General features: G+C 44.8%; 1 protein-coding gene across 2 annotated transcripts in view; it reads left to right on the top strand.

Annotated features, from left to right (window-relative positions):
* The window catches only part of SHROOM3 (shroom family member 3), a 397,699-nt gene that overhangs the window by 206,608 nt on the left and 171,598 nt on the right, over positions 1–19,493 (top strand). Inside the window, exon 1 of one of the 2 annotated variants that reach the window (XM_063458695.1) lies at positions 9,889–10,040. The exons of the other annotated variant lie outside the window; for it this stretch is intronic. The gene's annotated coding sequence lies outside the window, so the exon portion shown is untranslated. Of the gene's footprint in view, positions 1–9,888; positions 10,041–19,493 lie in introns of those variants that run through there. 2 annotated transcript variants of the gene reach the window in all.

Genomic DNA, 19,493 nt, shown 5'->3' on the forward strand with positions numbered 1-19,493 from the left:
AACACAAACCCTTCTTACAACACAAAACCTTCTCACAACACAACACCTCTCACTCTAATGCCAATAGATGGTGCTGTTCAACACAATGTCCATGCAGGAGTCTGATATTGGTATCTGGGGTAGCTGGCAGAATGTCCATAAGAAAGTACATAATCTCTGGGCAGGAGACATCATTTTTCCACAAGCCCTCTAGACTTTTTATGGTGATGAGGGAAATTTAGTGTAGTAACACAAAAGAAGAAATGACACATTTCTCTACCTCGTACTGGCCACCACCAGACCATGTACTCCAGTTAGTCAACACACAAGCCCCAACGTCCATTCACTTTCAAAGTCTTTTGCTCCTTGACAGTTCCATCAAGAGACAGGAGACAATATTTTAAAAATGTACATTTTGTAATGCTAGGCCAGGTATCTCTATTAAATAGGTGCCATTATGACAGTGCTCACAATGCCTACTGGCAAATTCATCCATGACTTTAGTACTGAGTTGAACAAAAAGAAATTGCAATTAATATTTATGATGGGATTATTGTCCTGTTGCATGACACAATTTTGGCCAAGCTTTAGCTGTCGGACAGATGGCCTCACATTTGACTTGAATACTTTGGGATACAGAGTAGTTCATGGTTGACTCAATAACTGCAAGGTTCTCAGGTCCTGTGGTTGCAAAACAAGCCAAAATCATCACCTCCCCACCGTGCTTGACAGTTGGTATGAGATGTTTATGCGGATATACTGTGTTTGCTTATCGCACTGTGCATTGTGGCCAAATATCTCCACTTTGCTCTAGTTTGTCCAAAGAACACTGTTCCAGAAATCTTGTGATTTGTTCAGATGCAACTTTGCTAACCTACGCCATGCTGTGGGGATACCCCAGGTATAAAGGGGTGTTCCAGAAATTGGGGAAAATAGTGAATTTTCAGCCTGGAGATAATTAGGTTGTTACTATATCAGACCTGATTATCTCCAGGACTAGGGGAGGGAACTGCCTGTTTGTATTGGGTGTGTTTTATATTTTTACTGTTCGGGATTGGATAAATGTTACTCCTCCCTGTGGGATGTCCCCTTGCATGGGGACCTGCATAAAAAGCCATGTGTGTGAATAAACGTTAGTTCTACTTGTATCCTGAACCTGGACTCTGACTGTTATTTGGAATTCGTATGCTGTAACAAGGGAATTATCTTATGCAGCTGTTTTATTCCGTATGGATTTCGTTTCCTGTAACTATCGAAGCAAGCTCGCACTACCTTAGACTCTGACCTTTCGGGAGGAAACTACCGAACGCGGTTTGTCTAAACTTGGTTTCCTTACAACTGGTGGCAAGCGGAGGGATTCGAATCCCGAATGGACGTTACAAACCAAGCAAGGGAATGAATGGCTCAGCAGTACCAGCTACTTAAAAGAACCACACTAAAGGATTTACTGGAAGCTCGAGGCAGAGTGGCAAGTAACAAGACAAAAGCCACGTTAATTGCGGAATTAATACAGAGCGATAATACCAGTAATACAGAGATGGATCAAGAGGAAGAAACCGTGATGCAAAAGGACATCCGATGGATGGTCAGTCTATTGGGACCCAACCCAACTACAGAGGCACTTTTGCAGGTCATGGCACAAGCCAGACAAGCGCAAAAAGAGCGAGAGGACCGGGACAGGCCGGCACAAGGAGATTTACTGCACTCCCCGGGAAGTACTGGGGAGATACCAAAGAAGGTAAATTATGCAGCCTTTAAATCGTTTAATGACAATGAGATGGAAATTGACAGTTACTTGCAAGACTTTGAACGTCAATGTGCACTGGAGGGATTAGACTCCACGAAATGGGCTGCAGTCATTAGCAGTAAATTGTCAGGTAGAGCAGCCGAGGCGCTGCGAGCAGTACCTGAGGGGGACATACATAATTCTGAAAAAGTAAAAGACATTTTGTTGGCCAGATATGCTGTAACTCCGGAGGCATACCGAAAAAAATTTAGAGAGCTGAGGAAGACTGGGAGAGATTCCCATACGGAATGGGCTTTTCGGCTACAACGGGCGGCCCGCAATTGGATGAAGGGCTGCCAAGCAACCACTCTGGAGGATGCTTTGCAACTAATGTTACTGGAGCAATTTTTTTTTTTTTTTTTTTTTTTTCAATTCTTTATTTTTGTTGTGCGGGTGGGTACATGGTTTCGTCAGACGCCACAACAGCGTATTGCAGGATTTATACATTGTAGACAGTGACATAGATATTCGCACATTTTTGTTTCTTTTGTTATCCAACATAACTATACGTTTGCATTACCATATTAAAAGTAGGAATAAAAATTATACAGCGAACAGTCGCGGATCTCAATTGCGGGTATCATTTGTGTAAAACAGTTGCGCAGAACGTTACGCATAACATTAACATATAACGAGTGTATAAAACGTTTGCATGTATTAGTTGCAGAGAACTGTTGCATGGAATGTAGCCTGAAATAGCTGCACATATCGTTTGCGTAGGGTAGTTGCACAGGATATCTGCACACTCCAATTGCACCGCCCATGCGCACCCAACATCTGCATATTACGTTTGCATAGAGTGTTTGCATACTATATCTGCCCCCTTCAGTCTCGCCTGACGGTTGTATACTGTATCTGCGTAAATAATTGCACCCACCATTTGCTCCCTACAGTCGCATATAACAATGGTACAAAACTTTAGCAAAAAATAGTTGCAGACATCGATCGTGTAGAATGGTCGCTTGGAACAGTTGCATATACTAATGGCATAGACTGTGTACACAATACTTGCAAATAGCTATTGCATATAATGTTTGCATAAATATCAGCACACATAGGATGCATAGGACGCTTGCATAAAACAGTGGCATACAGTGGTTGTACGGACCGTTGGCTCTTAGTGTTCGCCTACAGTTACAGTATAGACCCTTTACTTGTATTATCTGCACAACAACCAAGGTGGTCTATTGTCGCTAAGGGAAGCGGAAACCAACTTAAGTGTGTTCAATTAGGGGTAGACTGCCAGTGGTTAGCCAAACATAAATGAGGATGAAAATTATGGAAATAAAACAGAAATATAACTGTAATTAGCATCTGGTGTAGTCCTATAGGGTGTATAGGTTGCAAGCGAGAGGGATGCTTTGCGGTATACCCTGCTTGGTCGGCTAGGAGTCGCCCTTGGCCTGTGTGATATGTCAGAGTCCAGATATTTTGCTTTAGTGTGAGGTCGTTCCCGTACAGGTCTGAGATACTTCTGGGGCAACATGGCAGATAGTCCAGCCCTTGCCCGGCGCTGGTACGTCCCGAGCTGTAAGAGAGTCAAGTTGTGGCCACTGCGTGGGTCTCCGTGGTTCTCTGTCTGGGCTTGAATACCGCTGCATGGACGGGGTCTAGGCCTCGAGAGCGTGTAGGTGCCTCTTGTCCGAGGGAGTCCGGGGGGAGATCCAGGCCCCTCAGTGCTGTTGCAGCTTCTTGTAGGTCGTGTATCACATGTGTTGTGTCCCCTTTGGCGACGAGCAGTGTGTTGGCTGGGCCCCATCGGTACTGCTGTTGATGCGTGCGCAGTAGGGAGGTGAATGGTCTCAGCGACCTCCTCCACGCTAGTGTCCCTCCTGAGAGGTCTGCGTAAAAGGAGAGCTCCATCTCCTCGAAGTGGTAGGTAGACTGACCTCTGGTGGCTGCTAGTACTGCAGCTTTGTCCCTGCGGTTCAGGAATTGGATCACCAGGTCCCCACAGGCTGTAGTCGGTGCCTTGGCCGGTTTCGGCATGCGAAATATATCGGTTAGCTGAGTCACTTTGGCCGTTTTGGGGGTCAGGATTGCTGTGAGGAGCCGCCTGGTGAAGTGCGGCAGTTCAGCTTCTGTAATGCTTGCTGCTACTCCCCTGATTTTTAAATTGTTCTGTCGTCGCTTGTCCTCCTGGGCGTCGAGCTTGCGTTCCGTGAGGAGATTGTGCTGTGTAAGCTCTGTGATCGCCCGCTGCAGGTCTTTGATTTGGTCTGCCTGGGTGCTGGAAGTACTCTCCACTACACCTAGTCTGCTTGACAGCCCGCGCAGGTCGTCACGGATTGCGGCCACCTCTGCAGAAATTTTCTGGTGGTGGTCTGCCATGAGCTTGCTGATTGCTTCCATCGTAACCGGCGTGGGAGCCGCTGCAGGCGGCAGGGGTACCTGTCTTGCCGGTGATTGCCTCTGTGGTACCGGTAAGTACTCCCCCTCCGTTTCGTCCGACATCCCGTCGTCGAAGTCTGAACAGCCGCCGTGTAGTGACGCCATATTGGGGCCTGGTGCGCTTAGGGCCTGCTTCCACAGGTCCCCGATGTTCATGCCCGGCCGGGGCTTGTCGGGCTTTTGTTTTTTAGTTTTTCGCCCCATGGGATTCTGGTGAGGTATGTGTTCCCTCCGATGCGTGTTCAGGGCGGTATATCCCCTTTTTATCGGTTGTTTTTCCGATTTTGTCCCGGAGCTCTGCGGCCATGCGTCTGATCGCTTCAGTGGTTAGACTCCGCCCCACTGGAGCAATTTTTTAATCACTCTGCAGAGGACATAAAAGACTGGGTTAAAGATAGAAAACCAAAAACTGTGGAGGAAGCCGCTAGGCTAGCGGATGAGTATCAGGATAATAGGAGGAAGGAGCAAGGGGTGAGCAGACCACCTTTTAAGCCTAACTACCAGGCTCCAACAACCCCTACCCCTCCTAGACCCTCCATGAGTAACCCTTCACCGAACCCAGCAAACACACCACGTCCCCCTGCAGTGTGCCATTATTGCAAGCAACCAGGGCATTATAAGAATCAGTGCCCTCGCTTAAACCGGGGAAGTTGGGAAAGGCAACCCCCACAACAACCCAGGGCAGCTGCTCATTGTGTGCAACAGGAAGGCACAACCGGTGTTCCTAACCAAGAAGAACAGTGGAGTGTGTTACACGAGGTCAACCCCGTTCAAGCTGGGGGTGACAACCGGGACCACCACCGCCAATGGATTACCGTAGATGGCGTGGGGGCCCGGGCTCTGAGAGACTCTGGGGCTACTTTGACTGTAGTGCAACCTCACACGATCAGAGCGCAAGCTCGCACCGGACGCACAGTCGCTGTGAGGGTGGCTGGGGGCGCTATCCACAAACTGCCCACCGCTAATATCCTTGTTGATTGGGGTTCCGGGTCCAAACAGCTGGAGGTGGGGATTATGCAAGAACTACCCGCCGAGGTTTTGTTGGGAAATGATGTAGGGTGCTTGACCTCCCAACTGGCCCGAGACCCCCCTGCCGAGGCATACCCAGTTACCACCCGAGCTCAAGCCAGACTGGAAGCTCCGCTGCACTCTGAGGAAAACCAGGTAAGAGTCGAAATACCCCCCTTACCCGATCCTCCCTTTCCTTTCTGGGATACCCCCCAGGGGTTTGAACAAGAGCAGCGTACCAACCCCACATTAGAGGGTTATAGGAAGGCCGCGGCCGTTACCCCAGGGAACAACCCGCACGAAAAGTTTGAGTGGTATAAGGGATTGCTGTATAGAGTGACCGAGGGGGTGGGACAGGGGGCCACCCAGGTCATCAAAAGACAGTTAATTGTACCCCGTAAATTCCGGGCTGAGTTGTTAAAACTCAGTCATGACATTCCCCTAGCAGGACATTTAGGGGTCAAAAAGACAAGAGACAGGTTAACCCAAACCTTCTTCTGGCCCAGGGTCACCCAGGACCTCAAGTATTACTGCAGGACGTGCGACGTCTGCCAAAGGGTAGGAAAAAGGGGAGACCTTCGGAAGGCCAAACTTCACCCATTGCCCATTATAGAACAGCCCTTTCACCGAGTAGCGGTAGATTTAATAGGACCCCTCAGCCGACCCAGCCAGTCGGGCAAAAAGTTCATATTAACCGTGGTCGACTACGCCACTAGATACCCGGAGGCAGTCGCCCTCACCAATATAGAGGCAGAGACCGTGGCCGAAGCCCTTATTCAGATATTCACCCGAGTAGGTTTCCCACAAGAGATCCTATCCGATCGGGGAACTCAGTTCACGGCTACCCTGACACAACAATTGTGGCAGAGCTGTGGAGTGAAACCCCTGTTCAGCGCCCCGTACCATCCCCAGACTAACGGGCTCTGTGAACGTTTCAATGGCACTCTAAAACAGATGCTAAAAACCTTTACGGAGTCCCACAAGAACTGGGAAAAATTCCTCCCCCACCTTCTGTTTGCCTACCGTGAGGTGCCCCAGGCCTCCACTGGGTTTTCCCCCTTCGAACTCCTGTACGGGAGAAAAGTTCGGGGCCCACTGGAGCTCGTACGGGAGCACTGGGAGGGCAATACAGACGAGGGGGGAGTCCCTATCGTCCAGTATGTCCTGGAGTTCCGGGACCGTCTGCGGGCGCTCACCGCATCGGTTCGGGAGAACCTGCAGACGGCCCAGGAGGACCAGAGGAAATGGTACGATAGGGGAGCCCAAGATAGAGTACTAGACTTAGGGCAGAAGGTGTTAGCTTTGAGGCCAGTTAAAAAGGATAAGCTACAAGCCGCATGGCAGGGACCATTTAAGGTAGTCGAACGGGTTAGCGAGACCACCTACATCGTGAGCAAATGCTCAGATGAAAGGCTGACCAAAGCCTTCCATGTGAATATGCTCAAACCATACTTTGAGAGAACAGAGGATGTGGGCGCCGTGTGTGCGCCCGCCACAGAAGATAGTGAGGGACTACCCCTCCCCGATTTACTAGACACCGCTCCCTGTACTATTGACCAAGTAAGCTTGGGTCAAAATTTAAACCCCCTAGAGAAAGGTGAGGCCACGCAACTGCTGCAGAGATACCAAGAGATGTTTTCAGCCACCCCAGGCTATACCTCCGCTGCGGTACACCGCGTGGAAACCCAGGGAGAGACGCCACTGCGGCAACAACCATATCGGATCCCGGAAGCAGTGCGTGAGAGTATGCTCACCGAGTTAAGGGATATGTTACAGTTAGGGGTAATAGAACCCTCGCAAAGTCCTTGGGCCTCCCCGGTAGTACTAGTACCGAAGCGCGACGGCACCACGCGCTTCTGTGTAGACTATCGGAGGCTTAACGATCGTACCATAACAGACGCCTACCCCATGCCCAGAATAGATGAGCTCTTAGACCGTATGGCGGGGGGGAACTACTTGACTACCCTGGACCTGTGCAAAGGTTATTGGCAGATCCCCTTGGAGCCTGCGGCCATCCCCAAGTCGGCATTCGTCACCCCTTTCGGGCTATACCAATTCAAGGTTATGCCCTTTGGGATGAAGAATGCCCCGGCTACCTTTCAGAGGATGGCCGATAGGCTCCTGGAGGGGTTTCAGGACTTTGCATGCGCGTATCTAGACGATATTGCCGTCTACAGCCGCACATGGGGAGACCATCTGGGCCATGTGTCCAGGGTACTCCAACGAATCCACCTCGCAGGGCTCACGTTAAAACCCGACAAATGTCACGTAGGTCTGGCCGAGGTACAGTATCTCGGCCACAGGGTGGGCTCCGGTAGACAGCGTCCAGAGCCAGCTAAGGTAGAGGCCATAGCGAACTGGCCCCAACCTCGGACCAAAACCCAGGTACTAGCTTTCTTAGGGACGGCCGGTTATTATAGAAAGTTTGTCCCAGAGTACAGCGCCCTGGCCAAACCCCTCACCGACCTTACCAAAAAGGCCCTCCCCAAACAGGTTTCCTGGACCCCAGAGTGCACGGACGCTTTCCAGAAGCTTAAAGCGGCATTGAGTGAGGCTCCTGTGTTGGCAGCACCCGACTACACTAAACAATTTCTTGTACACACAGATGCCTCCATGTTCGGACTGGGAGCCGTGCTAAGCCAAGTGGGCACAGACGGCATGGAACACCCGGTGGCATACCTCAGCCGTAAACTGTTACCCCGAGAAGTCAGCTATGCCACCGTAGAAAAAGAATGCTTGGCCCTCGTGTGGGCACTCAAGAAGCTACAGCCCTATTTGTATGGGCGGGCATTTACCCTTATGACGGACCACAACCCCCTGGTATGGCTTAACCGGGTAGCTGGAGACAATCCCAGGCTATTACGGTGGAGCCTAGCCCTTCAACCTTATAATTTTACTATGCAGTACCGGCCCGGAAAACAAAATGGTAATGCGGATGGCCTGTCACGCCAGACCGAACTGGACTCCTAAACCGCTACTTTTCTCGGACATCCCCAAGCCAACCCGACAGGGTCTAGGCGGGTATGCCGACCTATGGACTTATAGGGGAGCAGTGTGAAGAAATGACTATATTATTCGATATTTTGTTGCATAGTTCTTGTTTTTTTGTGTATTTTTCATTCGGCAGATGGGACTGCCGAACAGAGACCACCCCTGGCTCACTTAACTTCAAAGCCGGCATCACTTTCACCCTCTATGTGTGCGGTCAGCGTTCGTACTGCCGAACGCCACGTGGCAGAGAAAACCGCGGCCATCTTTTTTTCGCCAAACAAAGGCAGCGGGACTTGGTCGTCGAGTGTCTGGAACTAAAATCGGACACTCGACTTCCCAAACACCGGTCTCAATCATACGAACGCTGGAACTAGTGATACCGATTAGCTAGGAGAGCGCTATTCGGTACAAATATGCACACGAATGAGGGGAACAATCGCTGCTAGGAGCCAGGGGAATTCATTCGGTACTTTTATGCATTTTTTCCCTTTTTCTGAAGTGACCGGCAAAACCACACGAACCTCTGGAACTATTTTGGGCAGTCCGCCCACAGTGAACTGGTCACAAAGGACTTCCATACTTTTTGCGAACCCCTGAACCGATCCGGGTGAAATTTGGATATGTTGGTCACCCGGATCGGGGCTATCAGGGGATATAGTATTTGTGGGGATACCCCAGGTATAAAGGGGTGTTCCAGAAATTGGGGAAAATAGTGAATTTTCAGCATGGAGATAATTAGGTTGTTACTATATCAGACCTGATTATCTCCAGGACTAGGGGAGGGAACTGCCTGTTTGTATTGGGTGTGTTTTATATTTTTACTGTTCGGGATTGGATAAATGTTACTCCTCCCTGTGGGATGTCCCCTTGCATGGGGACCTGCATAAAAAGCCATGTGTGTGAATAAACGTTAGTTCTACTTGTATCCTGAACCTGGACTCTGACTGTTATTTGGAATTCGTATGCTGTAACAAGGGAATTATCTTATGCAGCTGTTTTATTCCGTATGGATTTCGTTTCCTGTAACTATCGAAGCAAGCTCGCACTACCTTAGACTCTGACCTTTCGGGAGGAAACTACCGAACGCGGTTTGTCTAAACTTGGTTTCCTTACAGCTGAGAATCATGGGAGTTGTAGTTCAGCAACATCTGGAGGGCCAGAGTTTGGGGAAGCCTGCTCTAGATTGGAAATTTGTTGGAACAGCAATGACTTCGTTTACCATTTGTACCTGTGAACATTTGTGTTCGTTTGCCTCTTATTTGCTGTAATATCCCTTCCGTAACAAATGTAAAACAGTGCAGAATATGTCGGCGCTACATAAATGCTATTAATAATATTATGATCTTTTTATTTTTGGATTTTACTTTTTTAGTTCATTTTGGTGTCTTCTCGCTGTTGGAGAGGAGCCGTGACTTATTAATAAACACCTTGGAATAATGCTGTTGCTTTTTCCACAGTGGAGAATTAAACAGAATATCGAACACTAAAGAAACATGTCGCATCTGCCACTGGGTTGCTTTACAGTGCCAGGTTGTATTAGAAAATCATTTGAGGTTGCAATACATTCTTCCTTCTCTCTGTAAGAGTTCTTCCCCATACGTCATGGTTTCAGCTCAGCCTGGTCAGGCTCACAGGGTATTGGCTGCTACCTAAGCAGTAATTTGAACTGCCTTTTGTACTCTGCTGATCCTGCCTCATTTGCAGCTCCTGTTGAGTACCGAGGGAGCCGTGGGGCTAGACACCTGCTGCTGTGTTATTTTGTCTCTTTATTAGAAGCTACTTGTTTCCTCAGGCTGCATTTCTTGCACTGGTGTGACAGAGCTCTTTGGCGAGGTAAATACTGTTGGAAATGGATTAGAAATGGTGTCCAGATTCTTCACACAAGGTAACAATGTGGCATTTACAAATGCACTTCCAGTCAGATGTATCACTGATGCTGCAAGAAGATCAGAGGAACACATTAATTTCATAGTCTTACTGAGGGGCATGCATCTCACCTGCTGTAACTATTCATTGCAAGTGATTGGTCCACTCCTAAATGTATCAAACATTTCTGTGTACATTACTTTATTCCGTGTTCCTCCAAGCAGTTCCCACAGGTATCATATTAATTAAGGCTTGTTTAAAATGGATCAGTTTTACTAGTACCACATTAAAATGAATGCCGCACTGTTATTTTAAGAGCTCAATTACAGTTAATAGGTAGGTGAGATAAGAGAGTATATAGAGTTATGGTTGGGTGTTATATATCTTTTGGTAGCCCCGTTACCCTAGTGTCCATGTTTAAGCGACTGTGTTGATGTTATTTTGATAAAGGGGTACTCAATCACTGAAGATGTTGTAGGCTGTAATGCCCATTAGACACCTGTCTTAGAGTGGTGGTGGGATATTAATTTCACAGACTCTGTAGCGCCCAAGTAAAGTAGGGGGTCATCCATTGGAATTTAGCGATATTTGTTTACACCACTACAAATTCAATAGGCTAGCCACATTACAGGGTAGACAGCTCTAGCCCTCATTCTCTGTTACAATATCTGCCCTAATGACATTGGACATTAGACTCATGTTCAAGGTGTTTTTGTAAGATTGATCTGTCCATAAGCTCTTCGAAGTGTCCAGAATTAGTGGACCAAATAATTATTTGAGATAAAACTGAAGCCACTGATGATTTTTCAGGCTTGGTCTTAAAGAGAATTGTCCGACTGTACTTATTGTATTCTTATCAATCTTACTGCGTAAGGCAGATGCTTTCCTAATATTCAGTCTGTTGGAGGTGTTAACCCAAACTCTGGGACCAAGGGGTTACACCTCTGGACTGCTATATCTAGGGCCACCTGACCAAACACACCTACATGTGAACTTGACTGATACCTTGTAACAGTATTCAAAGGCTGGATTGGTAAACATACAGGCATACATAACTTGCTGAATACAGTGTTTATTTAAGTATTAACTTTTGCAAGATACAGGCACCTGATTTATGTTATCTTTGTTAAAAGTCAACAGCCAATTGCAGTTAATATACCTCTATCTGAGTGGTTGTACATTGACTGCATACATATTATATCTAGTGCACCAACATTCCACCTGCTGGACTTGGTGGGTGTTAGAACTCACCACTCTGACCCCTACCATCTTACACTGATCAGCCACAACATTAAAACCACTGACAGGTGAAGTTAATAACATTGATTATAACGTTACAATGGCACATGTCAAGGAGTGGGATATACTTGTAGCAAGTGAACAGTCAGAATTTGAATTTCATGTGTTGGAATCAGGATAATTGGGCAAGCAAAGAGAGTGATTTTGACAAGGGTCAAATAGTGATGGCTAGACAACTGGGTCAGAGCATCTCCAAAACAGCAAGTCTTGTGGGGTGTTCCAGATATGCAGTGGTTACTACCTACCAAAGTGATGCAAGGAAGGACAGCCTGTGAACCGTCAAGGTCATAGACCCAAGGCTCATTAATGCACGTGGGGAGCTAACCGTTTAGTCCGATCACACAGAAAAATGTGATGCAGTCCATGATAGAAAGGTTTAAGAACACACAGTGCATCACAGTTTGCTGCATATTGAGCTGTATAGCTGCAATGATGACCCATGTCCACAACCAAAAGTGCCTTTAATGGGGACATGACCATCAAAACTGGACCATGGAACAATGGAGAAAGTTGCCTGGTTGGATGAATCACATTTCCTTATTGATCAAGTGGATGGCCAGTTCCGTGTACTTTGTTTACCTGGGGAAGAGATGGCAGCAGGATACACTATGGGAAGGAGGCAGGCTGTTAAGCACATACCACCTACCTAGAGATTATTGCAAACCACGTGCACCCCTTTATGGCAATGGTAATCCCAGATTGAAATGACCTATGTCAGCAGGATAATACACCCTGTCAAACTGCAAAAATTGTTTAGGAATGGTTTGAGGAACATGGCAAAGAGTTCAAGGTTTTGAATTGGCCTCCAAATTCACCAGATCTCTATCCAATTGAGCATCTGTGGGATGCACTGACACAACAAATCTGAACCATAGAGTCCGCATCTCTCAACTTGTAAGACCTAAAGAATCTGCTGTTAATATCTTGGTGCCAGATACCACAGGACATAGTCAGAGATCTTGTGGAGTCCATGCCTTGATGCATCAGAATTGTTTTGGAAGCACGAGGGGAACCTGTATGATATTGAGCATGTGGTTTTAATGTTGTGGCCGATCAGTGTAGATACCCACTTGATGGTCTGTTCATGATATACTGTACTTGAGAGAGCACATGCGTGGGCAGATAGATGTTAACTTGGAAAATTGTTATTAATTGTGCATTTTTGCAGTGATTTTATTAATGCATCCCTGTGATATTAATTGCTGAAAGAAAGCAAGGTTTAAAGAGCTACTACTTCACGGATTTGAAGTGGTCATAGTGGTAGGAGTCTGTTTGTGCAGTGTTTCTCCAGTGTCAATGTTAATTCTGTGTATAAAATATGTCCATTGTCAATGCAGACAACAGACATAATTAGCTGCTCCCTTGCAAGGTGAAGCATGGATGTTGCCTCCCTCCCACCTTCAATGATGTGAGCCGTCCCCGCCACCCTATAAAATACTGCTCTAGATTTAAAAAAAAATAAAAAATATTCCCCTCACAGTCCTCTTCTCGGTGCCTTCGCCAGCTCAGATTGTGTGGTTAAGCTCTGAGCTGGCAAAACAGTCCAGTCACAGTCTTTTCTATGAAATGTCTGTGATTGGATTGCACAATTGCATGTTTGACCACAATTTGCAGAGAGGGGGCTAATTAGGAGTACCCATTAGGGCATTCTTAATAGAAAAACAATACACGCTTCTGGCAGGGCGCGTGTGGGAACAGTGCTGAAAGAGCACAGACATCAGCGTTCCCGCACCTCCCGCCTTCATTCTCCACTCCGGACACAGCATATTTGGGGAGACTAAGCACCTGCTGTCTAGGTAAGCAGGTGCCTACTCTGCCTTAGCGCACAATCATCTGCCTCCTGTGGGGGCCTATGGTGGCCAGCCAACCAGATTTTAGCATTCCCTCTGATTGTGGTACGCATACCCCCTGTGCTTCAGGAGGTGCATTCTGGAGCTTAAATGACCTCTAAGGTCACCCAGACCACATTATCTCATGTCAGGTTTTTTTAACATGTATTTGTGCATGGGGATATCATGCTCCAACTATTCACTTACAGGGTTACTCTAACCCTTTTCTCAGATATCCTAATTTTTATTTTATAATGTCCTGCTGGAAGTAATACAGAGGGGAGTGTTCCCAATGGACCCCTGGTCATTCTAAAATGTTCTGACTGCTTGCAATGGCAGGCTCTGGGCATTTCTGGCACCACAACCCCTACAGAAATCTGCAAAATTCACATGCAGAAAAAGGCCATTCATTTGTAATTGTCCAAGAGTTAAAAAATGTCCAGTCCTTCCTTGATTGTAGCTGCTTATTGCTGGGCTGTTCAAATTCCTCACTAGTCCTACAGTATGAAGTGCATCCTCTATGTTCATGATAATATTGGACCTGTGTTTTATCTTCTCCATCATTCAGGAGTGTCTGTATTTTTGTAATCATCATGCCATTAATTGCAATGGATTTGGACACTCCCCCTTTATAAGCAACTTTGAGGTGTTTGTTGCCTTTATGTCTGCTGATGATTTAGTGGAGGTACGAGTTTTTACAAGTCTTTCTATGAAACATCTTAATTATAAGGAGGCTCTATGAGCCCCAACTGATATAAGGCATTCTTATTATACAGTAAAAACAATGCTAAATATGTCATCCTTATAACCTTTAGTCATTTGGGTGTTGCGAGAAAAATGTGCACCCAGTGTTCTAGTTTTGATGAAATTATGGGCCTGTATTTTATATCACTGGTTGCAATATGTTGAGGTGCTTACATATTAGTAATACTTATAAACCAATCAAGAAATGAACTCTCAAATTAATAGTTTGCAGTCAATTCATTTAGACATGTTTATTTTCCATAAATTATGAGGAGACTTATCAAAGTACGGCTGACACTTTTACGTCTAATTTCCCGTATATTATTGGCACAATTCATTAAATCTATTTACCGTAATAACTGTCATTTTTGAAGATACACTATTTTCTGGCAACACAACGAGTCAATTTTTCTCAACAGAAAACTACATTTTTCACTTCTTGTTTTCCTGCCCCTATAAGTCTGTTTGTATTATTGAATGGATATTCCTACAAAAACTGGTGGGATTTTCTAGGAAGGAAATCTTTTTTTAAATCGCTTTTAAGATTTCTAAATCTTAATATTGACAAAATTAAACAGCATTGAACTGTCATTTTTCAGAAAACTTCGATAAATATATTCCTATATCTTTCATGATGTTATTGACCAGATACACATTATTATTTTTTTAATATTGCAGACTATATTAAATGCCAATGATTTGCATATAGCTTCTCTAAATGCCATATTAAACATTGTTTCTAATTGTACTAGTGGATTTAAACATTTGTTTATAAATGAATGTATGTATGTGTTTGTGAATGCGCACACGCAAATACTGTTAGTCGCATGGCCTAGTGCTGGCGTAGGCAACCTTCTGCACACCAGATACTGTGGACTACATCTCCCATAATGCTCTTGCATCCATAATCCTGGCAAAGCATCAGAGGAGATGTAGTACAAAGCATCTGGAGTGCCAACGGTTGGCTACCCCTGGCTAGAGGGCGATAGCTTGATGGCTAAAATTGGAACTCAGATATTTGTTAAAGGCTGTCTGAGCATCATGGAAATGTAATCCACACATTTTAGGGATACCAAGGTTAGTTGTCGCTGTCTTTGATATTTATCTCAGGCTTGCCTGTCTGATACCTTTTTAGAATACCTTGTCCTATCCACTTTTACCAATTTATATGCATATTGATCAAAAATGTTTACTTAAAGGGATTCTATAGTTCCAGGAAAACAAACCCATTTTCCTGGCATTATAGGCTCCTGCAGTGTCCCCCTCCCTCACTACCCCCCTCCCGCAGTTAAAACCCCTTCAGTGACTTACCCGAATCCAGCACCGATGTCCCTCAGGGCTGGGATAGGCTCAGCCCACACTCATCTACCACTGACGTTAGCAGGCCGCTCTCACATTGGGATTTCCCCATAGGAAAGCATTATTCAATACTTTCCTATGGGGGAAAATCTGACGCTGGAAGTCCTCATGCAGAGCGGGAGGAGGTCCAGCGTCAGATAACGGACCAAAGGTAGACAGTCACTAGAGGAGGAGTTAACCCTCAGAGGTAATTATTGCAGTTTCTCAGTAATTACTACTGTAGGGTTAAGGAACATGGGACACTGCACCCAGACCACTTCAATGAGCTGAAGTGGTCTGGGTGCCTACAGTATCCCTTTAAACACATCTCCTAAACACAAAATAAATATGGATAAAATAGAGAAATGTATAAGAAAATCCATAGTTTTGTCTCTATAACTTTTATATGAAAAGGTTTTACTGAGACTATAACAAATGATCATAGCCAGAAAAATTAGGAATTAGCAATATTTTAATAAAATTAGATCACAATTTGGCATTTGATACGGTTCCTCACAATAGGTTAGTCTTCAAACTAAAAGAAATTGGTCTAGATGAATATTTTTGTTCTTGGGTAGAACATTGGCTTAAGGATAGAGTACAACGAGTTGTAATTATTGGTAAATTTCCAGGCTGGACAAAAGTGGTAAGTGGTGTCCCTCAGGGTTCTGTTTTGGGACCACTTCTATTTAACATATTCAGGGCTGCCATCAGAAATTGTGGGGCCCCTAACACAGCTCAAAGTCTGGGCCCCCGTGTGCCCGCCTCCAAGCCCCACCTCCAAATCCCGCCCACAGGAATACACACACACAGACAAAAAAGGACACAGACACAGAAAGATACACACATACTAACAGACACACACACATATAGATACATACACAGATACAAGCAAAAATGGATGGAGCAATATTTGTCCTCTCTTCTCAACTTGGAATTCTGTGGAGACAGAGGGGTACACACAATAGTGCAGATGGCTATAGACAGGTGTAGCTAGGTAATAGATGGAAACACTCACAAACTTAGAGCCAATTGGACCTGGCTCTGGTATCAAGGCCTCAGGATCTTTTAGGGGTGATCCAAATCCCTCTGGAGGTGTTCTGGATGTCCAAGGGTACTTTCTTGTTCCACCATAAACAGCAAGGGATTCAATTTGATGTAAAGTAAAATATAATTTATTAATACATATAAAATATATAAGAAAGATAAGTATAAAATAATAGCCAAAACGCGTTTCGCCTCTTGGGCTTCCTCAGTTGGCTGTGTGCTAGTCTCTGAGTCCTTCTGTGTCTTTAAACGTTGGTTTCGTGGTCTTTTTCAGCGTGGAACGCACCTTGCGTTCCATCTTCCGATCGTTGGTTACTTCCGGGTTCTGTAAATGTGGTCAATCACGTGGGGTGGTCTTTTCGTAGGTGGAACGCATCTTGCGTTCCATTCTCCGATCTGTGTTTACTTCCTGGCTTCGGTCATGTGTGTCGTCACGTGCACAGCGTTTCGTGCACGTGATATCTTATTTACATTGTAGAATGCTCTTTCATACACAGATACAGATACACACACACACACACACACTGATACATACATACATGCTGACAAACAGACATACGTACAAACTGACATACAGACATACATTCACAGACATACAGACATACAGACTTACACATAAATACATAACGGCATACATACACACACAGATAGATATATACATACACAGATACATACATACACACTGACTGACACACACAGACACACACACACAGACAGACACACACACACACAGACAGACACACACACAGACATACACACACACAGACATACACATACATACACACACACACACTGACATACAGACATACACATACAGACATACAGACATGCACACAGACAGACATGCACACTGACATACACACACCTCATTTATCAGCCACCCTCCTCTTACCTTTAAGTTGCAGGAGGGTGGCTGGGGATGATGGGAGTGAGCGGATGCCTCTCCTCTTTTTCCTGTCCTCTGCTCTCCCTCCACTCTCCTCCCACGCGCAGTAAGCTGGGGGGAAGTGACCGGACGTCACTTCCTCCCAGCAGCCCTTGCGGTGCTGCTGCAATTTTTTTTAAAGGGGCCCGGTCGCGCAATTACCCGGCCGCAGCGCTGACTGGGCCCCTGAAGATATAGGGCCCATCGAGTTTTGCCGCTCCACGTGGGTTAAGAATGCACAAGCAACTTACACACTAAATGGTAGTGAATTAGGGATAACCACACACGAGAATGATTTGGGATTGTTATAGACAACAAATTAGGCAGCAATATGCAATGTCAATCTGCAGTTGCTAAAGCCAGTAAGGTTTTGACATGTATAAAAAGGGGCATTAATTCTCGGGATGAAAATGTAATTTTGCCTCTTTATAAATCGCTGGTAAGACCACACCTTGAATATGCTGTGCCATTTTGGGCGCCTGTTCTAAAGAAAGATATCATGGCACTAGAAAAAGTCCAGAGACGAGCTACAAAATTGATAAAAGGAATGGAGCATTTTAGTTATGAAGAAAGGTTAAAAAAATTAAATCTGTTTAGTTTGGAAAAACGGCGCCTGAGAGGGGATATGATAACTTTATACAAATATATTTGGGGCCAGTACAAACCATTATCTGGAAATCTATTCATAAACAGGGATATACATAGGACACAAGGTCACACATTTAGGCTGGAAGAAAGGAGATTTCATTTAAGGCACAGAAAAGGTTTATTTATAGTAAGAGCAATAAGGATATGGAATTCTCTGCCTGAAGAGGTGGTTTTGTCAGAGTAACTACAGATGTTTAAACTGCAATTGGATAAATACTTGCAAAAACATAACATACAGGGATATAATTTCTAAATAGTGGGGTAATAGCTGCTTGATCCAAGGAGACATCTCACTGCTATTTTGGGGTCAAGAAGGAATTTCTTCCTAGTTTGTGGCAAAAATGGAAGCGCTTCAGACTGGGTTTTTTGCCTTCTTTTGGATTAACAGCAAAAGCATATGTGAGGAAGGCTGAACTTGATGGACTCAAGTCTCTTTTCAGCTATGAAACGTTGTAACTTTGTAACAATCTTTGTGTTCCTCTCTGTCCATAGAATGGGTGGAGCTACACTGACAGTCTTTATTACAGACGTTGTTTTGTGATTCCCTAGTGCCTGCCTTGTTTGCTGAATTATATTGCTAAGCAATAAATTGAAGTCTTTGACCTGGATCAGATTAAATGCAGCTAACATCTGCGGTTTGGTCTAATTTCACTTAATAACCCATCCTTTCACTGTGAAATTTCTAGGTAAGCTTACTTTTCTTCACATATTTTCCATATGTAACTCCTGTCTCAAGCACTAAATGGATTAAAAAAAATAGGCTCAGTAACGTACCAGGAAGGATTAAATAGATTAGGCAACATGATGATGTCATCAGTATCTTTAAAAAAAAAAAAAAAAGTACACTGTATATCATTTAATTTAAAAAAAAAAACAAGAGATTTATCTATGGTATTCTATTTTGTAACCAAGTGTAACCTACGGCAATATAAAACAAAAATACACCCGTCTCCGTCTGCATACCCATTGTAAACAATACAGGCAAGTGCCTAATTCCGAGAGGTGTATAGATGACCATTACTTTGTTACAGAGGGAAAAAAAGAACCAGGGACACAGAATCTCTTTTCTACAAAGGTGTATTCTACGAACTCTCTGAAATAGTACTGTAACTTTGTTCTAGAATGGTTACCTTGGAAAATAAACCCGCACAGAGGCAATAAATAGGCCATAACTCAAAGCCAGTCTGGCAAGTATTGTGCTTTTCTTTTCACAATCCTGATCTCCCATTATGCTTTGCATGTAAGCATTGCTAGCATTTCTTGAAGGAATAAACATCTAATGCAAATACCAAACCAAGATATTTCAGCAATAGCATTGAATGGGGATATATTCGCTAAATGCCAAACTCTAGTGAATTAAAAAAAAGAAATGGCAAAATGTAGACTTGCGATTTAAATAAACCTCATTGCTGCAGATAGAAACGAACTTCACTTTTGCAAATTATTTCACGTTTAATACCAGGAGGCAAGAAATTAATTGTAAAGGATAAACAAGGTGGCTAGCCGTGGTGGCAGTATCCTACCAGATAAGAGTCATAAAAATCTACTTCCAGTGAAAAAATAATTCAATTCCTGCGTGGGTTTGTAAATGATCTAATATGTTTTGTGAAAACCCTTGTTGAAACGGAAAAACGCCCATTAT

The sequence above is a fragment of the Pelobates fuscus genome, chromosome 6, assembly GCF_036172605.1.
Source record: "Pelobates fuscus isolate aPelFus1 chromosome 6, aPelFus1.pri, whole genome shotgun sequence".
Taxonomy (NCBI): domain Eukaryota; kingdom Metazoa; phylum Chordata; class Amphibia; order Anura; family Pelobatidae; genus Pelobates; species Pelobates fuscus.